The 25,434-nt window shown below is 43.0% G+C and overlaps 1 protein-coding gene across 5 annotated transcripts in view; it reads right to left on the bottom strand.

The window, feature by feature from the left end:
• The window catches only part of LOC121434623 (membrane-associated guanylate kinase, WW and PDZ domain-containing protein 2), a 1,272,606-nt gene that overhangs the window by 661,204 nt on the left and 585,968 nt on the right, over positions 1–25,434 (bottom strand). The window contains exon 1 of one of the 5 annotated variants that reach the window (XM_041633547.1): positions 11,752–12,094. The exons of the other annotated variants lie outside the window; for them this stretch is intronic. The gene's annotated coding sequence lies outside the window, so the exon portion shown is untranslated. Of the gene's footprint in view, positions 1–11,751; positions 12,095–25,434 lie in introns of those variants that run through there. 5 annotated transcript variants of the gene reach the window in all.

The following is a 25,434-nucleotide window of genomic DNA, read 5'->3' as shown; positions in this document are numbered from 1 at the left end:
GCCACTACCACCAGGCCCCAGCAGGCACTTCTTAATATTCTTCCTTTCTCCAAACAACTATTTTCTTTCCACTTGTCCAGACCCGAGGACCTCTTATTTCTTCTCAAAATCCCCTTTATAGCAATCAATTTAATCTTGCTTTATTTTTCACTAGGAAATTAATTTCATCAGAAGAGAACATTTAGAACTCCTACCACCAAATCTCCCCACCTACCTCTTCGCCTGTGCACACTGGCTTTTTGCTGCTAATAGAAGGCCACGTCACCCCCGCCACCTGTGCTCTGGAAACCCTGTTAGCTCGAACCCTGCCCCATCCTCCACCAAAGCCTGGACATCCTGGCGCATGCCTGTAGCCTCTGGCTGAGGCAAAAGGATGACAAGTTCAAGGGCAGTTTCTGTAAGTTAGTAAGAGCCTGTTTCAAATTAAAATGTAAATACCATAGCCAGTGAGCCAACTTACGGGTAAAGCACCACATATAGGTGCGGGTACTGCAAAAATAACAAACCTGCATAAGACAGTGAGATGCAGCTCTCTTTCCATAACTGCTTATCCCCTCGTCCTTCTAACATGATCATCTTTAAGACATGAACTTGCTGAAGTTTCTCCTTAAGCTGAAAAAAGAATCCATCTGTTGCCCCTGTTTTCCTTCCAGTAAAGACCAGAAGCCAAGTTTAAAGAAATTATCTGTGATGTCTCCATTTTTCTTCTTGTCCTCTTGAAGTCTCCTCGTTGCAAAAGCCAGTGGTGACTAGGGAGACCTCAGATTCTACAAGGTTTCAGCAGCAGCCGACGGATACTCATCGTGTCTTTCAAGCATTTCTTCACTCAGCAGAGAGGACACAACTGTCTCTTGTTGTTCTCCTTTTCTCTCTGTGAATTTGTCTTCTAATCCCGTCAGCTACATGCGCTCCAGTGCTCAGGGTAGAATGTCCCCTTTACTGTCTACACTCTGTCCTTACGTCATGTCCTTAAACCCACAGTTTATATGACCACAGTAGTTAGTAATGGCTCCATGTGTGTTTTCCCAAGAACTCCTAAACCTTTCTTCTGAACCTTTATTCCGAGCTGACTTGAGGATCAGTCCGTCATCTCCGATGGCGAATAGGCACTGGCAACTGAGCATGCTCAACAGCCCTACAGGTCTCCACCCCTACAGTTCCTCATTCTGCCAAGACTTGACTCTGGTCTTCTTCACTGCTGCCTTCCCTTGCTTCCCATCCGAAAACACCTTTTGAGACAACTACTTATTTAGTATTCCTCATTAACTTTTGTGTTATTGGTCTCTCTCATGAAGATTTTTTCCCCTCATTGTGTTTTCTGCTATATCACGAGCAGCTGGAACAAGGCCTAAAACATTGCAGGTATTCAATAGATCATTGTAATATGAATGAATGGGCTATATTAAAATACACTTATAAAAACCCTCTAAGCTTCATAGATGCAGAACTGACCGCATTTATAATTCTGTTGACTTCTGTTTTTCTGACATTCTCTTTTATTACTCTCTGCAGTAAAGTGTGTGTTTTGTATGCTGAGGGACACTCGGGAAAAATGACAGATGCACTAGGTTTTTTTTTTTTTTTGGCACTGCAATCTCTATATACACATCATTACACAGACTGCTATGTGAAAATGAAGAAAAAGCTTCATGACGGGGGGGGGTGTGTTCATGGAGGGGTACTACCATAAAAGGGTACTACCACAAGAAGCACCCCATCATAACACAGCCCCCCCTCACTTTCATTCATCTCTCAAAATCTTGTATGTCTGTTGTCTCTGATTCTGTTCTCTAAGGCACCACATTGGTTTCTGTAATTTTTTATTTCTTTTAAGTCACTATTATTTTTAAGTGTGTGTGTGTGTGTGTGTGTGTGTGTGTGTGTGTGTGTTTGGTCTACCTGATACCCTGGAACCAGATTTACAGACGTTTGTGAGCTGCTGTATCAGTACTGACAATTGAGAGTATGAGTATTGAGAGTTTCCTCCAGGAAAGAGCCAGTGAGTACTCTTAACAACTGGGCCATCTCTCTAGTCCAACATTCTTTATGTATCTGAAGCAACACTGTTTCTTCTGTCCGACTCTGCTTCCTTCTTCTGCAACTGAGAGAGTGGCGTTAATTCTTAGGTTTTGCCATCCTTGGCTGGTCTCCTGATTCAGGTAGCGTCACGTGCCCTCTCTCTGTGCATATTTATACCATGGTGGTTGCTGTTGGTCCACCACTTCTATGTCCTATGTTCACATATAACTGACAGTAAATAGAGAGGTTTTGTGGGCATAAAGAGCCCTATATCGTTAACAGCTAACCGAATCTGGCGCAAGACGGTATGGAATTTTTGCTTAAAGTCCTCATTGACTCAACTTATGGAATACAAATGTCGTTCTAGTACACATTCTTAGGGAGACAGTTATCTGAAAGAATCTTTCTGGAATCAGTGCAAAGTAAATACCAGTAAAGTTCTCCATATTATCTAATCTCAAGCTTCCCAGGTTTAGAAACTGTAGTTGAAATAAAGTATAAATATTTAATATTTTTGAACTTGCAACTTGAGATTCTAACCTATTTAAAAATATGTGTATAGATACATAAAGACAAACAGCTTCTCTACCTCACAGTTTCAAATTCAGGTCTCAGTTAATACACACAGAACTAAGGTAACCAGATAAATCTCATTTAACAACTGAGGAGGCCAGCTAAACCCACGGAGAGAGCAGTAGATGGTTCTTTTAAAGTGTGATTTGAACATACTTGGTATTGAAGCCTTACAATGTGTATAACTGAAAGTAAAATCTCAATTTGGTTAATTATAAGCGTTTATTTCCTCTCTAGTTGCAAAGGACCAAAAGGCAGATTCAATGTGGGAGAACCTGAGCATCACGCTAATGTAAACTCATCCGTTGTTTGAGAGAATGATACGATATCAAGTTGTGACCAAAAATTGTTAATTAAACAAAATGTCTCTTGTTTCCTTTCATAACATAATAACAAAATAATGTGTATGTTAACAATAGTTGAATATATTGAAGTGCAAGCTTACGCGTGAAATTTTTATCACACATTCCCCCTATTTTCCAAGATAAAAATGCTAATTTTCTCAAGTTAAACCTTCAAAACAAAAAAAGAGAGAAATTGCTCTGAACAGTTTCTCTGACTCTTATTCTTTTATAACCTATAAGCCTCTCTGCGTGATATAATTTTTTTTTGAGGGGTGCAATGAACTTTATTGATGGTATTCAAGGGAGTGTGATATAATTTTTTTAGTACCGCATATTAATCCGGAGTGCAATACTGGTGTAGAAGTTACAATATTAAAGTTTCCACTCGGGCTGGAGAGATAACTCCACGGTAGAACACATGCCTTGCACACACCAAGCCCTGAGAGCAAGCTCCAGCGCTGTAACAGGAAACAAAATTCCCCTCAGACGAAATCACATTTATGTTTCTTAAGTGACAGATAAAGTGTACTTTATCTTGTGCCTCATGATGTTCTTTAAAACATTTACATTGTAGCACAGTCAAATCTAAACAATTAAGGTGCAATGCACACCAAAGTCAGCCTTGTGGTGAGAACACACAGAACATCCTTTCTTTAAATTTCTTGATTCTAGAGTAACTGCCGCCACTTTCCTATAGAATAGGCCTTTTGAAATCTACAGCTCTTGAGTATAATTCTATGTCCACAAGTCAGCATCTCCCCTACTGCTTAACTACTCCAAACTCAGTTGACTCTTTGGCCTCCTAACAATGTAAGAGAACTGACTTTAGATGCTACTTGTGAACATTGTATGCTCCTGAGCTAAACTCCCGCATCTCAGGTAGTGAGGCAGCTCTCTTCTCTCGAAAATTCTGAGGCTAACTCTTCTTGACGAGCTTACTGAGTGGTGCACAGAGCCTGTTTGACTGGAAGAACGGAACTGATATGAAAACTACCAACCCTCTTCTTTTGCATCTTCCGGAACATTCATCTCATCCGTAGTATGCATGTAAAATAAGAACATGGTGGCCCCCGGATTATTTTCATGAACACAAGTATCAGAAGGTCAAACTAACTGGAGCATAAGTGTCCATTTCCATGATGTATCTGAGGCAAATGCTTAGAAAATGACGGTCGAAGTGATCACATCTCAGCATCCCCAAGCAGCCAGGATGACCCGTATAAGATGCTATCAGCTATAGCCCCTGTCTATTTATTAGGTGTCTATGATGTGCTAACTGTGCTGCAGGAACTCGTGTCTCATCACTAATATCAGAGCAGCACTGACAGAAAGTATTTCAACCTTCACTTTACTGAAAAGAAAATTGAAGCTTAAACGTCAAAGGAAGCTGCCCAGTTTTCTGTGCTAAATCCAGACTTCATTCTAGTCTCCCCTTCTTGTCTAGATACATCACGAAAGAGTTGGTCTAGAGAGAAGAAGGATTTTAGCTTATTTCTCTTCTGGGTCATGTGAAGCCTGAAGAAGAAATTGTTTCCATGTTATAGCTTGTGAAAACATCTTCCTTATTCACAGTGTGTCCTCAGGTTGCCAGCTAAGTCACAGGCTACGCGGATCAATCTAAACTTCATAGGAGGATTTCTCTAATCTCTTCTCTTCAAACAGTCTCAAAGAATCGGCAGCACTCAGGATTCTTGGTATGATGTGCAGGACTCCAACTCAAGAAGTTGAGATGAGATTTCCAGATTCTGAAATGGCGCTGGTGCTTCTGGTCTAGAGACTACTCCCACAGTGGTGCAGCCCTGTGGAGTAGCAGATGTGTGGAGGAGCACATCTTTACCTCCTCAAAGTGACAGCAGGCTGGGTATAAAGGGTCATCAGGCTGAGGAAGGACAGGACACAACTCCAGACAAAAAGACTAGTGTGGGGCCAAAGAGATTGCCCAGTGGTTAGGACTAGCATGGGTTCAAAAAGATTGCCCAGTGGTTAGGAACACTGGCTGCTCTTGCAGATGAGCCAGCGCCCACAGGGAGGCTCACCATCTTCTATAGTTCCTGTTCCTGGGGAGCTGACCCCTCTTCTGACCTCTGTGGGTTCCTGATCACACATGTTGCAAGGGCAAACACTCAACCACACACACATACACATAGAGCTAAATGAATAAATTTAAAAAAGACAAACATAATGCACAGCTTCTAGTCTACACAAAGTTAATTCACATATCAAAATATCTAGCTTGATCTCCTTTGATTTTACTTTAGGCTACTCAATTTGAGTATTACATTTTGTGGATTGTGATTAAATTCCTTTGTAGTAATTTTTAGTAGTCTTAGGCATTTTTTTCAGTTTTACCAGAGGCACAGGTCATGTAAAATAGAGATTTTGAACTATTTAATTTTAAAGAGTCATATTATACTCCTTCTTCCACAATGTGGACAAGAAGAAAACTAGCTTCTTCATGATAAGTCATCTCCGTGAGAACTATATTATCATCCTCTATTGGGCAAAGGCGCTGGAAGATAATCAAAGAAGTGACTTTGGGAGAAAGTCTACTCTAGAGGAATGCACTCTAAGAAAAAAGCAAAATATATGTCACGCATTTGCATATTCATATGAGTTAGACAGAAGCCAGCATTTTTTAGGTTCCAGAGAGCACTGAGCAAAGCAGGCTTCAAAAAGACCTATTTTCATAATTAACATGCATCTTAAAGAAAGCATTCCAGTTGTAAGTGGTGAAAGTCACACAGAGGCTCAGACACAGCGAAGTAGCACAATAGAGTTTTATTATGTACCTGACTAGAATGGCTGTTAAGACCCAGAATGAGAAAACACCAATCTTTGGTAGACCTCCATTCAGGCATAGAGGATAGACACAGAACATTCCGGACAGTCAGTTAAAAGTCTTCTTTCAAGTTTGGGCAATGTGAACTCTTAATATATGTATTAATGGTTTGAAAGCAGTTCCCTTGCTGCTGTGTATGGAATTTCGGCGTATGGAACCAACAAAGGATCTTCTTAAACACCAGTGCACCAACCGTGAAAGCTCTGTAACTTCCAGAGCCACGGCTACAACCTAGAAAGCATTCGTTGCCTTCTGCAGCCCAATACACACAAAAGTTTGCTGCCCAGTGGGAAGGAGGGACCATAGCTGACGGACACACACACAGAGCAGAATTTTATATTTTACCAGTCGAACCCATCTCTATTCATGTTTTATCCTTTGAAAGAAGAGGGGGCTGGAAGACCACACTAAGTGTCACAGACTGAAGGTTATGCACACAACTGTTAGGAGAGGTGATAGCTCCGTCTGACAGCTCAAAAGGACGATATATACTGTCTTCTCCTATTGTCATGGCAAACACACCTGAAAGACCATAGGGTGACATACTGTCAAGGGCAGCTCGCAATAGCAAGCAGTCCTAAGAGGAACTCTACCTTTTAAACAGACCTGGATGGAGGTGGGCGGTCCTTGGGCTTCCCACAGGTCAGAGAACCCTGATTGCTCTTTGAGCAGATGAGGGAGGGGGAGGGAAATGGGAAGCGGTTGCGGGGAGGAGGCAGAAATCCTTAATAAATAAATAAATTAAAAAAATAAATAAATTAAAAAAAATAAACAGATTCTCACCCTGATTGACCCTAGAAAGACCAGTATTTCCATTTAAATTGGGGGAGGGGTTTACAAAGAACAAACAAACAAAACAAAAAAAAGATTAATGATTTTTCATAGAATTGACTATCTCCTAGACCATATCTGAAACCTATTGAGTAAACTGGAAAGTATCAATCAATAACTTCACTAGTTAGAGGTCACCTATCCTACGCACAAAATCACCTAAACATTTTCAACTCTTAGAAACGGAGGCTTTTCTCTCTGAACTCTGCTCATCATTTCAGGATTTAGAGCAGAAAAACCCGAAAACTGTACTTTTAGAGCTCAGAAACACTAAGGTGTACTTTCAAATGTTTCTTGCTGTGGTTGTCTAAGGACAATTAGAAGAGAGAGGAGACAGCTCCCTCCCCCCATGCTCTGGTGGGAAGGCAAGGTTCCCAAGGGGGTGTTTGGAAAAATGCAGTTAAATAAAAAAACTGACTGTCTATCGATAAGATGGTGATATTTTTATAGGGCTTAAACGACATGAGGGCTATGCTGAACACTTCCAATAAGCTTCAATTAAAGGGGTCGATATTGCTAAAGAAATCTTTCAAAGCACCTCTGATAGAAGAGTTCTTTGAGATTAGTTTTAGAGGCTGGAACAAGGTACGCCAAGGCCAAGGAGAAGTAAATTCTAGCATTCAGGAACTAACTGCCAGCTGTCCTAGCCCACAGGATCTCAAGGTTATCTATCAGGTGAATGAAATAATAACGAATTCATGGATAAGCCCCCCCCCCCCCCCAGCGCGACACTAATCATATTTGGAAAATCAAGCGAAGCGGTGCCCTCAACACACCTGTGGGAGCCCATACTGGCCATTTTTATTCACCATTTGTCCGTATATGGTAAGTTTCAAAGACACTTATCAGGCCTGGGCTGCCGGAAGTCCCACCTCTTCCGTAAGTCCTTTACTTGGAGTTCTCGCGTTACAATGCATCTTGCTATGAAATGAACTTCTCACTCTTAGACTGGTGAAGCAGTTGTCTGTCTTTCCCCTTGGAGGTCTCTGCAGAAAGCAAGCCTCTTGCAGACAAGCTCCACTCTGTTTTCCGCTTTGCAGCCTCTCTTCAGAAAGCACGGAACCGAGCAGCACACAACACGGTTGAGTAGCAAGCTCCGCTGGGAGGGTTCTACCTCAGGGGAGCTTTCTAGGCTCGTAAAATAAAGAGTAGCTTGGCTAGACGGGTGTCACTGCGTTCAGATGAGACCCAGAAGGGACCAGATGAAAGCGTTAGGAGTGATGGGAGAAAGGTGGCAGAAAACAAGGATTTTAGAGAGGAGGAGCTGAGAGGGACCGGAGGAACACGGCTGTGCTTAGGACTGGTTCAGAAATGCTTTCACACAGATAGCAAAGGAAGTTCCTCAAAGTTACAAAGACAATCACGCCAGCATTTTTCGAAGACAGAAATTCCTAGTAAGGGAATTGTGCCTCTTAGGACCAGCCTGATTGTAGGATTCTGAAACTTGACAATCCAATGCAGAAACTTGTTCTCTGTCCAACACCTGTTTTTGCACACTGTTGCTGTCTTAGTTATATATGTATACACACACACACACACACACATTCACACATTCAGTTGCTAACTCAGCAACCACCGGATACTCACTTCATCTGAAAGCTGACTTAATTTGAGACACGGGAAAGGCTCCTTTGAGTACAATGAGCTTACGCTCTATCTTCAGAAGGTCCTGCCTCCTGGTAGACACCGATATTAACCAAATAATGATACCTACATAAAACCGAACATCAATACAACTGTAAGGTGTGATAAAGGCTAATGAGTCCTGAGTACACTTCCCTGTGCAGCAAAGGACTATTTGAGCGAGGACAGTGAGCCCAGGAGGTGCTCAGACAGCTCACACTTTTTCCTGTGCAACACGGCTGTCCTTCCCATGAGCACCAGGGGAAGGACCGACATGGTGTAAACTCTCACTGTTAATAGCTGTGTAGTGCCTGAGCTCATACTTCATAAGTAATAAGATTCTGGTTTAAAAAAAAAAACAAAACAAACACAACCAAAAAATAATCCTCCATCAAATCCAGTCAAGATAACAGCACAATTCAATTTCTTTCAAATAAACTAAAACTTTAAAGCAAGGAGCCCATGTTAGCATGTAGCTCTTTCTTTGCCAGTTCTTAGTAAAGGGTTCCTTGGTGGTAGCGTGGGGAGTCGGGGGTGGGCTTTGCCTAGCCTGGCTCTGGTTTGGAGCAGCAGCAATGAGAGGAAAGAGATAAATACAGGCAGCACACACTTCATTGTGAAAACAGTCCCAGCCCCCAGGTGTTCCAGGCTTGCTGGGTTCTTCTCGAATGTCGCTTCCGTGTTTCAGCTGTTCTACAGCTTCTGACAAAAACATGTCCTCAAGTTCTAAAGCTGGGTGAGTCTTCTGGTCTCTAGTTTGTACTGAGTGCTCCCAGCTTCCAATACAGCAGGGAAGCAGATCCTCAGCTCACACACATGGCCCTCTTGTTATCCGCATCTGAGATGAGGCTACAGTTCCTCATGCGGGGTCAATGACAGTCTAGAAGAGTGACCTTGCTGGTCCTCTCGGGAACTTCCAGGTTCCTGTGCTTATTGTGTTCTCGGTTGTTTGCCCATTGTTCTGCTAGTATGACATCAGTTTTCCCAAAGCACACCATGTCCCATCCCCACAGTGCCCGCATGGGATCAGCTCTACACACTGTGCTAAAGTCTCAGCTCTCATGTGCAACTCACTGCAGAGGCTAAGGCATGGATCTGATAAGCTTGCAGCTTGATCAAAATTATTTCAAACAGACTCCAAGAAAATCTGTGTTCTGGTTCTCCTATACAGAAGGGTCATTCATGATCTAAACCTTTAGAGAGATACCCTCCAGGAGGGAAATGACCATGATGCCATTAGAATTATTGAGCTAAATAAAGCCTCACTTGTGCTAGTACGTAGATGACCCCCGTGCCATTTGCAGGAAGTCCTGAGGGTCTTGCACATGCCTGTCGCTGGGAGCTGTCACACAATGTAAGGGACAATCCCCCCTTTGCTATGCACACACTGCTGTGCTGTTCTGCATCCCCATGTTGCCTTCTTTAGTAAAGTCCTCCAGCGCCGCACCTTATGCCTAAACCATGAGGATCCAGCCCCCTCCACAGGAACATGCCTCACGCTCTCGGCATCCTTTCAGGATACCGTGTAACAGAGAGCAGTGGATTTTTACACACCCCCAGCAACACATGCTTCCTCACCCACAGCCCTCTGCTAAAGTGGATCCTGCCTCTGCTGGTGGGAGCTTTCGCAAGCCGAAGCCCGAATAAAGGAGGGAAAAAGCAGCGGGGCGGCTCGCACTCACACCTCCGCCACCTGCCCCACACAGGAATTCCTTAATAAGCACTTGTGCAGGACAGCACGGAAGTGTATTGTTCCTTCTTGGCCCTGTAACTCGGGGACACAGCTTTCTCCCTGCACAACAGCTTCACAGAACAGAGAAAAGGCACAGGACGGGAAATGGCAGCTTTATGTTCTCCTAGATGGATGATGGGCAGGTACCCGTAGGTTTCACCTGTCACTTTCCATTCCAAAAGTCCAAATGCAAAGGACCGCATGGGAGGCATTTTCGTAGAGAAACCATTGACTTGCAGACAAGAAAAAAGTGTCTCTTGTCATGTCCCAACAAATCTAATCTACCCTTTTAAAGATGGAAAGCTGCGATTGCCGGGGAAGCGATCTGCTGCTAGCTAGCTTTGCTCTGGGTAGTTTGTGTTTCAAGTAAAACCGTCACCACCCACTCTCCATTCAAGCCGAGGTTTTAAAAGGCAGGCAAATAGAAAGAACCACCACGGCTCAGCCCGTCCCTCTCAGAAGACACCGAGCACAGCAAATCACAATGCTGGCAGAGGGCTCCGCACTTGAAGACCATCTCCTCAGGACGGGAGGAGAGATATGGAGCCATTTTTCACCAGCTTCACAAGAAAATGTCAGCTCACAGCGGCTCGTGCAAGCATTGCCAGAGCGCATCTTAATTTGGCCCAAAGGGATGTGGCCAGTCACCCTCACAGAACATTTTCCCAAATAGTCCATGCCAGATCTGATTCCCTCAGCTCTGAGCATCTTGGGAATAGAATGTTTGGCAATCGCATGGACCAGAAATGCATCCTATTCAAAACTAAATGCCCTCACGTTTCCTTTGGCAAGCATGGAAATTAGACACTTCTGAGTTTAAAAAAAAGAAAAAAACACTCAGGAAGAGAAAAGACGCCTCTCCCCACTCCTCGCCCTCCTGCAGCGTTCTGACTAATACCCCTGGGCAGTTTACTTCAGAAAGGAGCAGACTCCTGAACAGGGCACAATGGCAAATTGGCACACAAACCTCCAGCTCTCAGCACAAGCGCAGGCAATGCTTTCTTTGTAAAAAACACGGGGAAATACTCACGCTGGAACAAAAGGCACTCTATCTGCAAAGCCAGAAGTGAGGGAAATTATGTATTTGATTTACACACATCTGTATCCACACGTTTTTTTTTTAAAAAAAGGCTTTGAACCTAATTTAATCATACCGCACTGTATTCTTTCCCCAAACCCAGGCGATAATAATTAAGATTAATTTTTTTTAAAGCTTTGGCTCCGATAGGAGGTGAAACACGCCGCTGGAAGAATACCTGGGGTGTGCCTTTGTTGAAGGGGTGCCATTTCAAACTTACAGTATTTGAACTCAATTGTGCGGAATTCAGAGGAAGCAAATGCAGCGGGCGATCTGAGGATGATTCTGGCACTAGCTGAAATGCCAAGTCAGCAGGTATTTCTGTTTACACTTCACAATACCTTTATCATGCATGCATTTTTGCAGCTTGGCGGGGCAAAAAAAAAAAAAAAAAAAAAAAAAAAAAAAAAAAACGCTAACTGCTCCCCAAACAGCCACCTGACAACCTCGGGCCGAAGCACACATTGTGACTCAGAGGAGACATCATGATGGCTCTTGGCGAGCTGGATTAGACAAAAGCTCCGGAAGCCAGCGAGAGGCATTCGGTTTAAGGAGGGAGAGTCCAAAGCAAGTTTAGGCTCACATCTGGTCGAATATGGCACTGCCTTAGCCAGGCTTGGGGAACAGGAGGGTATGGAGGCTATAAATAGAAAATACACACATAGAGAGACAGAATCCAGAAGCCGGAGCCGGTCCGCTAAGGCTTACTAACCTGCAGCTGAGCTCAGAGCAAGCCCAGGAGCGGCGCGTCCTCTCCCACCTTTCCATGGTCCTCAGTCAGCGTCTCCTCAAACCACCTGTACTGATCCAATCCATCCTCGGGTAAAATGATCTTCCAGGGAGAAGTAGCTTTAGCTGGGCTTTGATCTTGCCAGCATAAATGCCTAGAATTTTCCTCTTGAAGCGAGATTCAGCCGCACAAAACTGCTCCTGAGGTCTTTTGTTTTCCCTCCTCTCAAAGATGAAGCATGCAGCACTTCTCTCTCTCTCTCTCTCTCTCTCTCTCTCTCTCTCTCTCTCTCACGCTCCCTCCCTCCTTTCTCTTCCCCCAACCCCCACCAAGCAACCTCACTGGGTTCTCATTCAGTCAGGGTCATTTACATCTCCCAGCATGAAAACCTGGGCTAGACCCAAGTCTGTCTGTCTCTCACTTTTGGATTTCCTCTGGAAAAGGGAGGGGGCGGCCCTAGGTGAAGTCAGGTGACCCTCCCCTTAAAAGCCTGTGAGATGGATGGAGTACGCGAGCTTTAATATCCACACGGGCACATTTACATCACAGAGCCAAGGGGATAGCTCCTAGAGATTAAGCATTTTTGGTTTTCCTTTCATAGTCCCCTTTCAGCCATTAAGAGAAGCTAGCATAGTAGAATAAAATGTAATTAAACTTTTCGGTGTTAATAACACGGCTACATCCCTTCAGCATCACCTAACTGAACAATGCTGCTCTCTCTAGGAAGGGTCAAAGAAGCCCTGCATTTGTTATTACGCACGTTTCCTAATTGGTCTGTTCTTTGCCACCCAGTTAAAGGGTCCTGACGTTAAGGCCACTAGAAAAAAATAATAATGTGGAAGGGACAAATGACAAGACTCCCAGAAACCAGCAGCTTCCTCCTGCGCAACCATGTCCCACACAGGTAACGTAGGCAAATCACCTTGCCCTTCTCTGCCTCAGTTTCCCAGTGTCAATGCGGATCAAATAGAACACAGGTAACAGATATAGATCCTCCTCCTTTTGCCGTCCTTGGTCCAGAAGCCTGGCAGAGGAGATGCCCAGGTGGCAAGACTTGTTCAGCACCTACCTGGGACTCAGAAACAAGAGGCAAAACCTGTACCCCTGATGGTGTGGAAGACAAGTGGGTAGCCAGAGGCCTGGGATCTACAGAGCAAGCCTGCTCTGATTGGATCTGTGCTACACTGCTCTTGATAGACAACGGGAGCCTACTGCCAAATAGTAAAGATAAGTCTGCTGTTCGTGGTATTGCAAAGAAGGATGAGATGGTATTTACCAACAGTTTCTGGTAGAAAGTAATCAAGAGAGAGAGAGAGAGAGAGAGAGAGAGGAGTATGAGGCACATCAGAACTCCCTTTTGGCCTTTGGTGGTCTGTGCTTGGGCAAATAAAGATGTTTGAACTAGGGATCAAAGTCAACCTTACACTTGTTAGGAAAATACCCTATGACTGAGCTATACTGCAAACCTAATCCATGTATTCTTGATTTCAAGATCCTGATGGCTCAACAGAAGAGGGAACCCTTAGGAGAAGTAGCAGAACCTTATTATCCTGACAGTAATAACAATGGCGTTAGGGCTCGGACTAAAAAAGGTCTTGGAAGAAAATCCTCTTCTGTTGCTGTCTTTCCCTGATGCTTCTTTTGTCCAGTCCCCTCCACCACTGAAAGTCAGCAGGGACTGGAATTTCTTCTCCTCAGAAGGAGACATAGAAACCAACACCTAATTTCTCAAAAACAACACACAAAATCTAAATATCTTACCCTCATCTTCCTCTACTCCCCTGTGGAGAGCTCCTTCTTCTTTGCTGACTGTTCCACTTCCTGAGTCTTGCCTCACAGCCAGGAGACACACTACAGAGAAAGGCCAGATGGCTTTTCTGGGTTCCTCACTCAGCCTTAGAGGTTCCTCACTCAGTCTTAGATCAAGCCTTGTTTGTCCAGTCCTACATGGTAGTCAAGGCCTTATTGAATCTAAGTATCGGCATGCATGTTTTACCTGTGGTTTTAGATGTTGTCCCATGAAACTATGATCAAATGTGTAGTCTTTGGCCATCTTTGGGGGTCAAGTAGGACTCCCCATGGTAGATAGGAAAGGGGTGACTCCCTTTCCCCACCTATAGTTTGAAAGCAATGACAACCAGAAATCCTCTCACAACAACCACCTCTCATCTCTTCAAGAGTGGAGTCAAAGCAAACAGTTATTGCTGATGTGATGGGGCCGTCAACTGAAATGCCCATGGTTCCCTCCAAAAACATCATTTAGAGCAGAAAGAAAATGAGGGACAGCTCTTCGCCACTTGTTCATAGTTGCCTTGGGTTTTAAAAGTGTTACCTTGCATGGAAATATCCAATTTAAGCTTTTCAAATAAATTATATGCTAACTGGCTGCAAAATTAACTTCAGTTTGTGCTACAAAAAAAAAAAAATTGGCATCCAAACACTGGGCAGTAAAAAATATCTTTCTGCAGAAAAGTAAGTCAGCTTAGACAAATTTAGGAAGACCTAAAATGTGTGCAGGGTTGAAGCAGGAAGCTGTGAGTGGTCGTCTCTAGAAGCACGTTAGCTGGCGTTGCCTTTCCTTCCCCTTTAGCATCAGGTGCTTGAGTTCCAAATCTGCACTCAGTTTGGCTTTTCACTGTTCGGTCTCTTTCTTTGTATTCTCACTCTTAAAAAGTTCTTCTTTTGTGAGAGAGGCGCTTTCTCCTAATGTGTTGTGCACGATGCTGGTAAAGATAACGAGAGGAGAGGGGATTCTGTGTTCTATTCCATAGAGCATGGGGTTCAGTTCAAACGCTACTGTGTAACAAGGTTCATGCCTTGATATTTTAAAAACAGAAGGACAGAATCTGGTCTCCCTGTTATTTGAGTCAAGTCAAAGGGTCTTGATTTGAAGAGGCCTATCAAAGCTTACCAACGAGAAGCTAACTTAAAGTAAAAATAAATCAGGAAAAATAATAACAAATAGTAAAAATAAAAGTAAATAAATACTGAATTAGTAATAATAATAATAATAATAAATTAGCCAGGCGGTGGTGGTGCACGCCTTTAATCCCAGCACTCGGGAGGCAGAGACAGGCGGGCTCCGTGAGTTCGAGGCCAGCCTGGTCTACAAGAGCTAGTTCTAGGACAGGTTTCAAAACTACAGAGAAACCCTGTCTTGAAAAACCAAAATAATAATAAAAATAATAATCATTATTAATAATAAATTAGTAAAAATGTTGCAGCAGCTAACTAGAGCCAGTGTTCTGAGCCATCTTCTATGACTTCTAAATTGCTGACATATGGTAAAATAAACCTCTACTGTGTGCTCACTTGCTTAAACAATGCTCCTGGGCCGTATCTTTTGTACTGGGCACAATGCTAAGCAGAGACTGGCACAAGACAGCGTCTGAATCCTCGGAGAAACTTAAACGAAGCTACCATTCGCATAAAACAGATGGAGCAGTACTTGGGACAGGTGCTATGGGAATTCAGAACAAGAATCCAGTCCTTCTGAGCGGTGGGAGGAGCAGCAGAAAAGACTGGGTGGACCTTGAACTGAGCTTTTGGATGTCTTAGTTACCTAAGTGAGGGTCGGCAAGATTACAGATACCCATGGGCAGCAAACGTGGAGACTTGTACAGTGTGGTGTGGTCGGACTGCGGAGTGTTTGCGTGCTTCGAAGCGCAGGTTGGAAGTGGTTGTGGATGGCCTCGCGCTTCCCTATAGTGCAGTGGCAGGTTAGTGATGATGCTTTTTCTAGCGGTCTTTATATAATCCAATTACACTGACATCGATGTGAATTTCCAAGGTTTCTAAATAAGAAGAAACCCATGAGAGTGAGCACACTGAGTGTCCTCCACACCAGAGAACTCTGGGAATATCTGTTTTTAACAAGTATCTCAGGCAATCACTACAATGCTGGTTTTGCTACAGTTCATGACCACAGATGTGTTAGGATACCTGTAGATTAATTGAATCAGAATATCTGGAGACAAGACGAAGAATACCCACTTTTAAGGTGGTTGCAATGCAAGCAATGTGGAGAACCACCATTTCTGGAGAGACGTTGTGGGGCAAAGGCTACCCAGAAGCTGTTTTAGAGGATTCTTGGGTTGAAACAGTCAAATCCAACTAACTTTAAGAGAGTTGTCTTCATTTTTCAAAATGCAGTATCATAAACATAGGACACAGTACTGCCATATTAGTTTTCCTGAAAGAGGGAACTGGGAGAGCACTGGCAACTAGCCGGCCCCTTCTTTCTGCTTCTTGGTGACTGCATCATCTTCTCATTCCGTCTTCTGTTCTTAAGCAACTCTACTTTGTTGCATATGTAATCCGGTATGTTAGCCCATTGCATCCAGATTATATCTGCTTAGGGACCCTGTGCTCACCGAACAGGAAGTCGTAATTAATGTGGTCTCTTTAGTCAGATGAAGAAAGACGAGATTGGCTGGTTTGATTGCCTAAAGTGGCCACAGTTGCGTGGACAGTGATGGCGTGGCCACGTTCACGTTTCCCAGACTCTGGACAAAGGTCTTCAGAAGGGCTCACGGCCGTGCAGACACATGGAAGTCATCACAAACACAACTGTAGAAGCAAGCAATGCTTCAATAGAGTCCACCAGTGGTAGAAGAGAGACCGAACGTCCCAGAGACGGTTAAGACGCAAGCCTCACAGACCCTGAATCTAACATCTCAAAAGGAGCCTATCTGATGGTTGTGTCTCGTGGACTGTGAATGTCACACACTAAAGCAGGCATCCCAGAGGGATCCATTCACTTAGTTCCGGGAAGATACAGATCCGATTTCATATTCTTTACTTGGAAAATAAGGGACAAAGAAAGCTAAACAATATTAAGGGAAAGTGCGCTTAGGAAGATGGGCACACATTCCATAGTCAAGATCCTTTGGAAGTCAAGTGAGAGACTTTTGCTTTTTACACTTGAATAAGCTTTCTGTGATGGCTGAAAGACATTTCTTCAAAATAAAATACAGTGACCGTGTTTATTTTGCAGCATAGATATTAACATAGAGACACTACTCTGCAATCTCACCCTCCTGTAAGACGCGGGGAACACTACTAAACTTGCCAGCTGTTGCTTATACCTGGGTCTGCTCGGGGTGTGCCCCTCTCCGTCTCGTAGCGGGCACCCCTTCTTTTCTCCATCTGTATTTATTCTTCCAGAGCTTCGTCTAACACCGCATAGGAATCTACCCCTCTCGTCTCCTGTAGTTTACACTTGCTGTGTGCTGCAGACAACTATGATCTAAACAGTTGGAGTGAAGACACTTGATTTTTTAAGAGATGTATTTTTATTTTATGCTTATGAGTACTTTGCCACAGGCATATAGTGCCGTCAGAGGTCAGAAGAGTTCTGAATCCCCCAGACCGAAGCTGCAGATGGTTGCCAGCCAGCATATGGGTTATGGGAACCAAACGTGGTTCCTCAGCTCCAGTGTGAACAGCTCTTCACTGCTGAGCCGTCGCTCCAACCCCGAGATTTAACTGTTTTGATTCCCGCAATACCTCTCAGACCTGTTATCACCACTCAACCACGGAGGGAAGTGACTTCTGGAGAAGCCGAATAATTCAGCAAAGATACAGGAACTAATAGATAGCAGCTTCTTGTTCATGACTCAACCACAGACGGCAACATGATTAGCTTTGTATCTTAATCTTCCGGAAACTAAAAGGCAGTGGAAGATCCTATCAGTGCACTGGGGCAGGGACTGTTTGCCTTCTACGCTATTACCCAACTGCTAAAGGCTCATTATTAACAGTTAGACTGGCTTTGACTGAGGCCTGTTATCTTTGAGTTTTGTGACCAAAAACAAGTCCTCTAAGCTCCGGGCCTCAATTCCCAGACCTGCCCTAGAGTTTCATCACAAGGCAGAAATGACAACTCATGTTTGGAATTTAATACAATGCCTGTATCTGTTAGCACGTGCTAAAATACACTTATCGCTTATCATTATGATGGTAGTAACAAGCGAGAAGTGAAATTTCTGCTTTTCCCAAAAGATAGTTTGAAATTGGTGGAATGGCACCATTGACACTGTACAGAATTAAATGTAGTTTTTAATCATTTTAAAAATTAGTAGAGTGTCGTAGTTAGTACCAGTTGTCGACTTGATACACTCAGGAAGTGGGTGCCTCCCTTCAGGAATGGCCTCCAGAAGGTTGGCCTGTGGCCATGTCTGGGAGGCATTCTCTTAGTTGCTAGTTGATGTGGGAGAGCCCAGGCCACTATGGGAAGTCCCCTTCCTGAGCAGGCAAGCCTGGGTTGTACAGGAAAGCTAGCTGAGCAAGCCTGGGGAAGGAAGCCAGCAAGCAGTGTTCCTCCACGCAGCTGCTTCAGTTCCTGCATACCAGTTCCTGTCTTGAATTGCTTCTTCAACTTCCCTTAACGGACTGCAGCTTTTAAGTTGAAGCAAATCTTTTTCTCCCAAGTTGCTTTCGTCAGAGTTTTGTCTTAACCTCAAGAAACCAACCAGAACATAGAGCTACGTTACTAGTCGCTAGTAAGCGCCATCAAGCGCCCTCTAGCTAGTCATCAACAACGCGTATTGATTTATTATCAGGCCATCATCAATGCTTTTGAAAGGCAAAAGGTAGAGATTACATGTTTTCCAAAAAGCCAATACTTGTATTTTAGCCATAAGATAACTGTTAATTCTTTTCTGAAAACGTCATTACACTTATAATCCACGGCCTTTTCTGAGTTAAGTAGTTATCAAATATTTCTGTAGAACATCTCTACATAATCTAAGATATATATACTAGCAAGTATTACTCCCTTTCCATATGTAGCAAAGTTGTCGGTTAAGTGTAGTTTCAATGCAGATTGATATTCTGCTGATGTGAAGTCAAAACCAAATACGTTATAGATCTTTTAGACAACAAGAAAATAAATTTAGTGTGAGGAGAATACGGTTGATTATATTTTACACATATAGTCAACGTCACAAAGCCTGCTGTCTTTTAGTTTCCCATTATATGACTTGATCTGAATGGGTAAGTCTACCGTTGACGGTTTGCGTGTCGACTACGTGGTCCATGTTACAATGTAGGAGGTGGTAGGTGTAAGTAGGATCGGCAGAGCCTGGACATGTGAGCACCTCCTTTCTCTGTCTCATAGGCTACATGGCAATTTTCATCAGAACAACTCTCTTCTTTCTGACTGTTTATGTCAAATTAATGCATTTTCAGTCACTGTCAAAATTATGCAGCCCTGCTTGAAGACAGCTATATATATGTGCTTGTATCCATAATTGTCGCAGGGAGTGGCTTGATTATCCCATTCGAAGGCAAGAAAAGCAAAATGCAGAGAGAATTCAGGCTTTGGAATTCACTTTTGTTCTGAAGTCAAAGCAGGTGCCTTAAGAAAAGCCTTTAAGTTTGTTTCCGTGGCGAAGACACAGAGCTGTGGTAACCCTGGCTTCACCATTTCTGCTCAGGGTAGCACTAAACAGAGTACTTATCTTAATAACAGTGATGCTATCAGTTGAACAGAGTTATGAGGCGTGAACTGTAACAAGACATATTTATTACCGCTTTTATCACCAACACAACCATCATGACCACCAACACCACAACCACTACCACCATTATCACCACCACCACCACCACCATCATCATCATCATCACCATATCACAACTTCCATTGTTATCCTCATGACTGCTGCCCTCACCATTACAAACCATGGCCGCTGCCATGGTCACCAATACCATCACCATTTACTTCGTCATGGTTACCTCTATCAACATTATTATGCTCCTTCTATCACCGGAGAGCAAGTCGTGTACCAGATGATGCAATAAATGCTAGCTTCCATGACCAGTGCTATAATACTTTATTTTATTGGCTTTCAGCTCATGAATCTGCATATTCTGACCCCATTACCGTGATGCACAATGTACCTTCATGTTCTAACGGGCTCTAGTTAAAGCAAAACCCTAAACATACACACCATGCAGAACATAGAGTCAGAATGTGTCACGCTCAGTCTTTGCTAGTCTCTTCTCTCCACCATGAGTCTCAGGAATAGAGCTTGAGCATAGAAGTTCCACATGGGATAATTTCCTTCTGCGGAAGTAGCTCACCAAGTAGAGCATGCTATCAGTGAACAACGGCTGTGATGTAACTCAGTTGTAGCCTGCTTGACTAGCGTGCACAGGACCTAGGTTTACTCCCCAGGGCTAGATGACACACAAACCAAAACCAAAGCCCACAGTAAATAAGACTGTGCATGTGGAGCACCCACCTAAGATAATTTCCAAGTCTTCAGAAGGCAAATTCGTTATTATTACTATGTAGCTCAGGGTGTGTTTAACATGACTGTCAAAGCAAGACACAAGATGGACTTCCTGTCTGGAATGGGTACAAAAGCTTTGCACCGTTGACATCCGTCCGGTTCCTATCATCACATCTCCTGGCTGCGAGTTTCTTCACTTTGTTTGTTTTCTACTAAATCTTCTCCCTTCGTTTCTCGATCCATGTAGACTTGATTTCACTAAACTGCTCTGGTGCCTTGAGGAAAGTTAACTACTTGACTAAATTCACATTCTCCAGAAAAGCACATCTATTTTGAATGATGGAACTTTAATGTTGAAAGACATTAATACAAATGGCGGGTAGACTAAGAAGACTTGAAACCACTACTTAATAGGTGGATGACTACTTAGGAAGAGCAAGAAACTATGACCTGTTTCCGGAGACCTACTGAATGCTGGGTTCTGTGCTATCAATTTCATTATTGCATTTTTTTTTCACAATGCACCTGAGGTATCAGACTATTACATTCTCTGTTTCAGAGATAAGGATATTCGTGTTCAGGAGCATTAAGCTGTCTTGTCTAGATTCATACCCTCCGTCTGCCTTTCCCTTGCTTTTTGTCCCAATGTTACACAAACGAGCGTTATAAGAAATACGCTCAACTAATCCAGTCCATTTAAATAGACATATTTTAGGACATTATTTTTAATTGAGGACCTTCCACATAGCATCTCATCAGTCAGTCATTGGTGGTGGGGCGTCCCACTGAATCAGCCTGTGTTCCTGTCAGACAGAGCTGTGTGCTGTCCCTGTATTGTCTCCTGGATTGTCTTTGCAGTGGCACACAATCCCCGTCTTAGGAAGAAGCAAACTCCGCAAGGAGATCCTCACTGATAATTGCCACGGTCCAAAGGCAAAAGGACAGAACAGGGTTGCTAACGCCTCTGAATACAAGGCCCCAGGTACTTCCGACTGTGCCATGACGCCACCCTCTGGGACAGGAGCTGGGGATGAAGCTATTAAGACACCAAAGCTTAATTAAATGATTTGCAATTATACTCCACATAATGTGAGCAGTGCTGGAAGAGTCACGGAAGCTTGAGGGGGAAAGATGCCTGTTTTGGCAGAGATGTGGTACTTAATATTTAACAACGGGATTTATGAAAGCAAGCAACAACCTGACTTGTGGCATTCGCTGATTTTTGGAGAGCAATTAGGTCTACCTGGCAGATTTCAGGCTATCGGTTTCACCTCAAAAGCCCCCGAATTGGAGTTGGAGACGGATATATATGATCAATCCATCACTCTGAATTTATATGATTCTTTTTCAAAACATTAAAAGCAACACGTTAATAAAAGTAATGTGCCTCAACTAACCCCTTCCCTTTTTCCTTTCCCAGGTTATTCAGATTGCTACTCTTCTCTTTGCTTTTCAAATTCATTTTCTCCACAACAGAAAGAAAGTGAAGCTCCTAAGTCCAATTCCTGGTGACGACTTTCCCATTTTCTTCCATGCACCGCATAGTGGATGGAGAGACGTGTGAAGCTTTCAAAGAACCCAACACAGGGTTCCTCCAACAAACCAGCAGCTGACAATTGCACTGTCAGCTCTGCTGGCAAAGGGTCATGAGGGAAACCTTAAGAGGATGCACTGTCTAATGGCCCTGTGCTCCTGAGTCCTCACTCTCTTAAAGTGTAGCAACTGCATGAAGCATTCTAGAATGCAAGGTGAGTGGCAGGTTGTCGGGAAGTCGCATGTGTCATTTGCATAGTTGCAACTGGAGCAAGCAGTGGTGCTGACATTTGTGGGAATTTCCTCATAAGTGATATTCAGATGAAGCGTCTGGGGAATGCTTGCTGAGACCATTTACGTCATCCTGTTGATACCATATGAGCAATCTATAGAAGAATGCAGTAGAGAGGTAAATATGAAAAGTCTTCTACATATTAAACTTGTCATACATTCTTGTTCGTTAACCATATCAATCTGCAAAAATTTCTTCTTCTCTATTAAACAAAGAAAGGAAGAGGATATATAACTCCTCTTCAGAGTGCTAGTTTGATCCAAGTTAAGGATAAACTTCCCCTTCAAAACTTATGATAAAGTGGAGTAAGAAAAAATAGATATTCAACTGTTACATATGACATAATATATTTATGTTTGATATGCCAGCTTGCATATTAAAATTATACTAGAAAAACAAAATAGGAAATATTTTTCACAATAGAAGAATTGAATGATATTTTAGCCTGAAATTAATAAGAAAAAATATTAATATCCTATTACCTGATAGGGACCAAAACCATTACTGAATGAAATTGGGTATCAGAGCTGCTGAAGAATGATTACTTAAAATGTTTATGAATAATATGTGATTACGTGTAATATCCTTCTTCAAATTCTGCCACAAAGCAAGAATTAAGTTAGAATCATCAAAGTTTCTTATGAGAGTTTATAAAACTCTAAAGTATTCTAAGCCCTCAGCTTCATACAGAACAAAAATAATGAAAGCAAAATTAAAATAGTAGCATGATTCAGATCTTCCAACAGTTCAGAAGCCTCAAAGTTTTAGACTGTCAACTTAAAAATTCATATCTGATTGAGAAAAAAAAATCCCATAGATCTGAGTCAGAGATGAGCTTCCACCAAATCAGAAGGGTACCAGCAATTCGGTCTGTGCTGGCTGGTTGTATGTCAACATGATTCAGTTTAGAGTCATTTAGGAAGAAGAAGCCTGAACTGAGAAAATAGATGCTCCTGCCAGACTGGAGAGATCCTATGGTGTGTTTCTTGGTTGATTATCAACATTGGAAGGGCTCAGCCCATAGTGGGTGGTGCTACCCCTAGGCAGGTGGTCAAGGAAGGCATAAGAAAGCAGGCTGAGTAACCCAAGTAGCATTTTCCATGGCTTCTCCTTAAGTCCCTGCTTCCAGGTTCATGTCTTCATTTCCTCTGCTGACGTCCCTCAGTGACCGGCAGTGACCTGAGAGTTGTAAGCTGAAATAAAGCCTTTCCTTCCCAAATTGTTTTGGTCATGGTATTTTACCAAGGCAATAGAAAAGTAACGAAGGCAGTACCACAGTTTGAAATAGGACCGCTGGTGTGAAATGAGATTTAGGGAAACATCAGCACAGATTAACTAGGGAGAATTAAGGGGTCTCGGTAAATAAGTGGACACATGCCTATATACAGAATTAGTCTGAGCTTGGGTTGTGAGTCTGTCTTTGAATTTCCCCAGTCCCATGGTCATAGCAGACACACTATTCTTACCCCCAGAGTGATAGACTCTTCTTTTGACAGAAGGGATAAAAAAAACAATGAGTTTGATTTAGGTTATTTTAGATTTTGAGACCTTAAAAGCAATTATGAGAGAAAGGTTGGCTGGGTCAGGAGCTCTGAAGGCAGGCTCAGGGGTCATCCGGACGGAACACAGTGGAGTGGGTGACGCCAACAAGAAACAGATTTGTTGTAAAAAGAGAGGAAACCTCAAGATTTGATGGGTAAAAAACGATTTGGAGTTTTTCATGGAATGAAGATTATCAGGAGAGATAAAAGTAAGAAGCAGGGTCACTCTAGACAGGACAAGGTCAGTCAGCCCGGGTCGAGCGATTATGGGAATGCAGCTATGCTTAGCAGGCCGTGGAGGAGGAACTAGGAGAGAGCGGAAGCTTCTGTACACCAATGGCTTCTAGAGCTGATTATCTCACAGAAACTTCCTGAAGATCTTAAAATTACACATTCCCTGTGGCATGGCTAGAACTTTTGTCTTTATCTTTCTATTCAAATCGAATAAATTGTGATGGAACATCTTAAAAGTAAAATCCATTTTCCTAAGTGTAGCTACAGCGCCTGAGAAAATAGAAGTGGTCACTATTGTTATAGTATTTAACTGGTCTTTTTCTTTTTTCTTTTCTTTTCTTTTTTCTTTTTTGTAGTTTTTTTGAGACAGGGTTTCTCGGTGTAACATCCCTAGTTGTCCTGGAATTAGCTCTTGTTGACCAGGCTGCCCTCGAACTCACAGAGATCCTCCCACCTCTGCCTCCCAAGTGCTGGGATTAAAGGCTTGTGCCACCACCACCTGGCTTAACTAGTCTTTTTATTGTTGCTCTCTAAAATAAATCATAGAAATGGTTCATTGCTTAGATACTTGTACTGTGAGTATAATAAAAAAAAATCAGTAATTCTTTTGGTAACAAAACAAACTTTGGTGATTGGATGAAACCTAAGGGGGTCCTGAAGTGGCAAAAGGACTTTATCAGAATGTTTCATCGTATCAGGCCCTTTGGACTTTATTTTCAGAGGAAGTTGATTTGCGTTAGAGATGGTTAAATGTGCCAACCGGAGAGTATATATGAGAAAAAAAAAAGTGGTTATAGTTGTCCCTTGATAACTTCACTTACAATGATATTTTAAAAGCAGATTTTCAGTTGATTTCCAGTGTTTAGAGGGAAGGGATTTCTGATGTGTAAGAGCTCAGAGCTTCGGCCCTGTGGATTTCCTCCACTGACATTCAGTGGAGTGGAATTCATTTTCAACAGGTGATCCACAAGGTGTTAAGGACCATCTCACAGCTAAGGGCCACTGCTAGTCCAGTCAGCCACACCCCACAGTACAGAGTTCCCAGTCCAGGGTCTTAGGGAGCAGATCTCCACAGAAATGCCTTCGTGAATTGTTAAATAGCAACATAGCTGTAACTACTGTGCTGGAATAATTTAAAGAACCGAGGCAAACATACGTCTCTTCTAGCATACAGGATGTGCCCTACTTCTTTTAAATGTCAAGCACAGAGACACAGATTTTATTTTTAAAACATAGAAGCATCCATCTTTTCTGAATGAGTCTCGAAGCTAATGTTTTCTCATCATGGAAGAAAAAATTGACCACGATTTTGGAACAGTCATTTTGACATTAGTGTAGTATGCCTGAGAGCTTTGAAAGACATTCGGAATCGAGTTAACCAACCACGTAAACATTTCCACATTTTTCTTTCTTTTCCTTAGCTCTTAACCATGTAATCAATAAGAATTACTTTTGTTATTTTTCATCATTCTAAATAGTCTACAGGCATCCACAGTAAAGGGAAAAAAGGGTGGGCTAGGGAAGGAGCTCAGCGAGTGAAGTGCTTGCCATGCAAGTCTCAGGACCTGAGTTCGGGTCCCCAGAATCCATGTAAGGCTATATGCATGGATAATCATAGTCTGCTGGGGCAAGAGAGGAGGCCCCCTCAGGAGACTGGAATGCCCAGAAGCTTCCTGGCCACTAGCAGACCTGGTATATTCTGTGTGAGCAAGAATTCTTGCTTCAAGCAGATGAAAGGTGAAGGCTGGCACCCACACGCATGTGCCTACACGCACATGCTCTCCCATGCACACCACCCTCGTGAACCTTTCTCTCTCTCGTGCACACA

This window comes from Microtus oregoni, unplaced genomic scaffold, assembly GCF_018167655.1.
Source record: "Microtus oregoni isolate MIOR12 unplaced genomic scaffold, Mior012 000044F_ref0000062, whole genome shotgun sequence".
NCBI lineage: Eukaryota > Metazoa > Chordata > Mammalia > Rodentia > Cricetidae > Microtus > Microtus oregoni.
Note: the sequence above shows the minus strand (reverse complement) of the source record. Positions and strands in the feature narration are given on the sequence as shown.